Source organism: Tachypleus tridentatus, chromosome 10 (assembly GCF_004210375.1).
Source record: "Tachypleus tridentatus isolate NWPU-2018 chromosome 10, ASM421037v1, whole genome shotgun sequence".
Classification (NCBI taxonomy): Eukaryota; Metazoa; Arthropoda; class Merostomata; order Xiphosura; family Limulidae; genus Tachypleus; species Tachypleus tridentatus.
The window spans coordinates 28,039,366-28,046,455 of NC_134834.1; positions in this window are offsets into that span (position 1 = coordinate 28,039,366).

Below are 7,090 nucleotides of genomic sequence, written 5' to 3' on the forward strand. Positions count from 1 at the left end.
TTACCACCGTATAGTGGGATTGACCGAAACATTATAACGCCCCCACAGGTAAAAGGGCGAGCATGTTTCGGTAGGACGGAGATTCGAACCCGCGACCCAGGTGGTTAACCTGGCCGTGTTTGCGTTAACCAGACAGTCAGTAAATGGAATATTTCTTGAAATTTTGGCTTTAGTTTCCTGGTTGGTTGTTTGGCGTTTAGTGACGCAAAGCAACCAGGCTATCTACGCCAAACAACCAGTTAAAAAAAAAAGTAAAATTATCAAAACGTAAAAACAGATCAAGTTAAAACAAAACAATGACCAAAACTCGGATAAAATCTTAAATAGAATGAAAAAAGACCAATGGCTCTTGAGTCGCTCAGTAGCTAAACCTATCTCAAGAAGTTCGACTAATTTAAAAGGCTTGGGCTCGTCCTAAATCCACAGAATAAACCAATTTAAGCAAATAATCTGTATAACGAGGTATTAACTGAAATAACATTCGAAAGTTGTAGCGTTTATTGAGGAAATTTCTAAATAACTATTAACTTTTATCACTGACTCTTGCGGAAATATTTCTTTATTTCGTGTATAAAGTGAAGTAATTAATAGTTATTACATATAGTGTGCAATATGCGATAACTTATGTATAAAGTGAAGTAATTAATAGTTATTACATATAGTGTGCAATATGCGATAACTTATGCTCTTGTCAGAAACCAGATCTCCAGACGGGAAGTGTGGTAAGTCATGGGTAGTTCAACAGTAAGTCTCAAGGATAATGACACTAAAACCTGAGTTTCGATACTTGTAGTCAGTGGTTTATTTAGGTAGGGGCTAGAGAGGGCTCAGCCCAAAAGCCCATGGTCATAATGTGGGCTCATTGATAATTTAATTTAATTTAAAATTATTTGGGATATAGGGCCCACAAAAATTATTAGCTTCTGGGTCCACACAACCTTAAATCCACCACTGTTTATGGTGAACAAGCACAAATAGCCCATTGAATAGCTTTGTACTTAAAAGTAGACAAACACGTTTTTATTTTATTACACTCACCAAGTTGACAGGAAGATGGGAATATTTACAAGTTTATTTTAACCTTTTCATCACGAACTTAGTAAATCTTCTATGACCTGTTTTTGTTTCTGTCCGGTGTTTGTTTCAACACACAGATACATAATAGGTTATCTGTACTCTTTAGAATTTCCACTTCAGATTTTAATATCGTAAGTCAGTAAACTAACCTCTGGCCTACTCTGGGGAGCCGCTTGTTTTCTGGTTCTTGTTTTGCAGGCAATCTATTTTATTTCTGTGGTTAAAATAAATATCGTACACTGTTAAAGATTCAGTTTTAGATATGTGAACAACATATAAACACTAATCGAATAGTAGGACTTGACAGCCACTTTTATCGCGCACCCATGTCACCAAAACGTGTAACGTGTTTTGTGGCAAAGGGACACAAACCATTTATCCACGAATTCACAGTTCGGGAACATTATCATTTGCTCTTTCCTATTCACTTGTTATTCGTTCTTGCTGTACCACGAGTTTATTCACATGTATAATATTCTTTATCGCAATATGTTTTACATCCTCAGCCTAAAAAAAACAGTGTTACGCCATTGAGTAAGTTTCCTCTTTACTTTTAATATCTAATTCACTGCAATAATGTTGGAACAAAGTATTAATCAAATTGTTTGAACTAGATGAATAAAGCTTAGTAGTAGTAGTTGTTGTTTTTAAAAAAAAATGCAAGCCGTATTTAATAAATAATATTTTCCGAAAACACTAGACGAATGAAAGACACTTTCGCCATTTGTTGATGACCGGACAAATGGCATGGCTATCGGTACCAAAACATTAATTGTTCAGACACGTGGCATGGTTATGGGTACCAAAACATAACATGGTCAGACGAAAGACATGGCTATCGGTACCAAAACATAACATGGCAGACAAAAGACATGGCTATCGGTACCAAAACATAACATGGTCAGACAAAAGGCATGGCTATCGGAACCACAATATAACATTGTCAGACAAAAGGCATGGCTATCGGAACCAAAATGACAACAAAGTGCTTTGCTAATTTTTTTTTTTTTTTATGTGAGAGACTTAAAAATTCGATTTTAGAAACTTATACAGAAGTATAAAAAATTTGGAGACGCTAAATAGATTAAGTTTGTTTTATTTTCATCTGGGTAGAAAATGAATATTCTATATTACCCTTTTATAACAATTTCTATAGTTCAATTAAATTCACATTGGACTGTTTGGCCACTCAAGTCAGTTTTCTAGTGATGCATCTCTAACACTTATAAATGGTTGTCTATAAACTGAACTATACAGTTAGCCAACCGATAACCACTATAAACGTTGTTACCCTACGGGCATCAGACATAATATGACAATATTTTAAACCCTCATTTTCAAGACCATTTGTTCTGACAATAAGAACTATGAAAGTCACATCACTATTTCGAAAAGAACTACAACTAAAGGAAGTTATAGTTACAACAATATGATACAACAAACTGAAAATCCTAACAATATCTCACACAACGGTGTCTGGAAATAAAGAACAATCATTGGATAAAAAGCCCTTCAGTGTTCCAGGTTGACCAAAGACGGTGTAGATATTTTCCACTGTGCCCTATTATCACTGGGATAGGGACATGAGAGTGTGTGTACAGAATATCAACAACACTTTGGATCATGAAATTATTTCAAAACCTGTCCTGGGAGGGGGGTACTTAAAACACTCTCTTTATCGCTTACAACAGTCCTGGTTATCCTAAATCAACAACAGTTGGAAATAAGAGTGTGATTAGGTGTGCTTTTCTCACAGCAAAGCCACATCGGTCTATCTGCTGAGCCCACCGAAGGGAATCGAATCCCTGATTTTAGTGTTGTAAATCCGAAGACATACCGCTGCACTAGCGGGGGGCGGAAAAAAGAGAAAACACTTCACAGTTTTGAAGAAACATTTCGATTTCTTTCAGTGTTAAAAGCGACCAAAACTTTAAAATGTCACTTTGTTCACGGAAAAGTGGTAATTAACTTTTGTAATAGCAAAACGTTGCCAAACCTGCCAACGTACACAATATACAGACCAGTTTTCTGACAAAAACTGTACAAAATAACAAAAACCGTTATCTAGATCACCAAAATTTTTGTTCATCTAATTTAATGTCATAAGTTTAATTATTAATATGTAGGATAAATCAACTTAAGTTTGCGTCTTAATAGCAACAGATATATAGCCAGGCGTGTTATGGCGTGCGACTCGTAATCCGAGGGTGGCGGGTTCGAATCCCAGTCGCACCAAATATGCTCGCCCTTTCAGCCGTGGGGGGCATTATATTGTGACGGTTAATTCCACTATTCGTTGGTAAAAGAGTAACCCAAGAGTGGGCGGTGGGTTGTGATGACTAACTGCCTTCCCTTTAGTTTTACACTGTCTACATTGGTCAATTTTTTTTTAGTTCCATGATACTTTATTACAATTCCGTAGGCTTTAAAGTAGCCCCCCATTGGCACAGCAGTATGACTGTGGGCTTATGCTCTTAGAAACAGGATTTCATTACCTTTTGTGAACAATGCACCAAGAGCCCTTTGTGTAGCCTTGTGCAGAACAACAAAAAACAACAACAAATAAACTCTTAAATAAATAAAGTAAAACTGTTTCTAAAAGAAGGTTGTTCTACTTCAATGTTTACATTTTCAACGGTTTAATTTATAAAATCAAGTGATCCTTACGCTTCTAAATAAAGTTACCACATGTGTTCATGTATCAGAGAATGAAACGTTCCACTTTTAAATATCTTACTATCGAGTTATTATTTTTATTCCACTTTTTACGTGTATGTACGTGTTTATTTTCACCTATAGGTTGTTGATTACTTCAACCCGTCCGATGGGTTAGTGGTTATTTATTGATTTATAGTCCGGGGTTAAATAACTTATTACAGGGTACTTCAAAAAATATTCACACTTCTGAGAATTGCAATAATGCCATAAGAAATGTGCATCCGGACTCTGAAGACCACGTGGAAAAGATTCCAGGCATGTGTTTGATAATGATGGCAAATAAATGGAGACTCTTCGACTTTTTGAAGCTATTAACATGTATTTGTTATCACGTTATGGCCTATTATCCGTTCTTTTCCATTAAACCGACAGTCCCATACAAGTTTTAAAATTTTTTTGAAGCACCCTGTATAGCTTTGCGATAGAACAAAACATTTCTTAGATTTTCACCTCGAGTTAAACACACGCCCTTCACATTGTTTTTTTTTAATGACACATTCTTCTTTTATCATGGTCTGACAGTTTCACGGTCACTTCCACAAACAATTCCTGCTCACGTGCCATGTACTTCTTTTTGTATTTCTTACCCCAAACTATTCATAATTACTCACATTTCTAGGTCTTTTGAAATATACTGACCTGTTTTTTTTATCAACTGTTTTAATATTTTCATGGTAATATACACAACAGGTTAAATTTCATAACAAATCATACCTTTATTTGCACGTGCCCGTTGATAACTAGAGTCTGTTAGTGAATCACATTTCTCAATACATATTCCCATGCTACATATATAATATCTATACTTTACCATATAACTTTCTTAGCGTCACTCAAATTCTAATAATTTTTTACCCTGGACTAATAAAACGTGAAATATTTAATGTGTAAAAACATTATAAGATTATTTTTAAATTGTCAGTAGATGGCAGCACTATGCTAAACTGAAGAAACAAACAGATAACAAGTTTAATCAAAACAAAAGATAAAAACTCGTAGTTGTAATTATGTATTTCTCAAGCCTTCACGAACTTTCGACATCTCGCAAATATTCCGTTAGGTTTTGAAAAACTTGTATTGTTGATGACTCACATATTAATAATTTTAAACCTGAGCTATAAAGTTCTAGCCTGTTTTATTCCTAACAAATCGATGTAATATTATAGAGCCATAACGCTTTCTCTTTATATTGTGTACCTGTTACGACACTGACATATGAAATAACGTTTAACCAGAATATCATTGTTGGCATACGATGTTTTGTTCGAGTGGCATTGTTCAATCATTTTCACAAGTTCGGGCGGATATGACGTAACATCAGTGGAATTAAAATTCCACCATTAAGGATTTTCATCTGTATTTGAATATGAACTTTAAACGACAGACGGCATCACAGTCGCAGTAAAGTATACGACTCTTTTGAAGATTATCTCAACACCGTCTACAATTAGAATCATTATTGGTAAAAATGTTTAATCGAAAGTTTACTTTCGTTTTCAGTTAAAAATCAATAAGACACAGAAGTGTTAAAATATGACAAACATTTTGCTGTTTCTTCTTAAAGGTTTTAATAATATGTCACTTAACAAATCATTAATGAAACTGTTACAGGATCTGGTAAGAGAAAATATTACATTACCGAATCATTACTTCTATTGACCAAAACTGCATTACAGGATCTGGTAAACAGCCCTCCCAGTATAATGTGATCAATTATTCATTAGCCCAAGAGTTGGCGGTGGGTGGTGAATCACTTAGTCTTTTAAATTAGGGACGGCTACAGATAGCCCTCGAGTAGCTTTTGATTTCCAAACAAACAAACAAAAACTAATAAAACATCACAGGATCTAATAAGATCTAATACTTTGCCATGCATTAGGCTGCAGATGGTAAGTACAGTTTATCGTGAAGGTCATAAGACAAGATTACCATGCATTAGATGGCAGACGATAAGTCCAGATTTCCATGTATTATGCTGATAAAACAACCTTCATTACAAATGTTTCTCGCTATGCGATAGTGGAACATCACTAAACCTTTAGTAGAACATCGAAAACAATAAAATAATGACAAACTTAAAAATGCCTCAACTTATTATTTTTTATTGTATTCGTTGTTGTTTTTTTTAAATTATGTTCACAATAAAACTGGCCCGGCATGGCCAAGTGGTTAAGGCACTCGACTCGTAATTCGAGGGTCGCGGTTTCGAATCTCCGTCACAGCAAACATGCTCGCCCTTTCAGCCGTGGAGGCGTTATAATGTGACGGTCAGTTTCACTATTCGTTGATAAAAGAGTAGCCCAAGAATTGGCGGTGGGTGGTGATGACAAGCTGTCTTCCCTCTAGTCTTACACTGCTAAATTAGGGACGGCTAGCGAAGATAGCTCTCGTGCAGCTTTGGCGAAATTCAAAACAAAATAGAGGGAATCGTAAGAGCTTGACTGTTGAGTTATAACTAAAATCAGGGGTTCGATTCCCCTCAGTGGGCTGAGCAGATAGCTCTTTGTGGCTTTGCTATACAAAAAACACACACACTGAGTTATAACTAATGAAGTATATTTCAAATAAAAAATAAAATAATATAAAATACTAAACTTTATGTAATTACAATGAAAAATCACTGGTGTCTTTCGGTAAACCCTGGTTACAAAATGAAGTAGGTTTAACTTGAAATGTTTTCTTTTATTAGTCACAAATTTAAATCAATACATTCGTTTATCAATAACATCAAAAAGCGGTTCATATCTGGATGATTTGTTTTTGTTCTGTATGAAACCCCATGCGGTAAGGCATTATGTCACAATCAATGCTGTGGCGAACGGGTGCATATTAATTGTGGTCCGTCGTGCTATTTTTAAAAGTATGTTGTTGTTGTTTTTAATTTCGCGCAAAGCTACTCGAGAGCTATCTGCGCTAGCCGTCCCTAATTTAGCTGTGTAAGACTAGAGGGAAGACAACTAGTCATCACCACCCATCGCCAACTCGTGGGCTACTCTTTTACCAACGAATAGTGGAATTGACCGTCACATAAAACGTCCCCACGGCTGAAAGGGCGAGCATGTTTGGTGTGATGGGAATTCGAACCCGCGACCCTCGGATTACGAGTCGAACGCCTTAACACGTTTGGCCATGCCAGGCCTAAAAGTATTTAGAGCTCATGAATTAAGTTGCTGTTTGGGTATCTACAATTATACCATCGTTGTCATGGTAATAAGTCTACTCGACAAGTATAATCATTAATACGTTACAAAATTCCCTCAAGATGACAGCAGATTAACAACAAGAACATAGGATA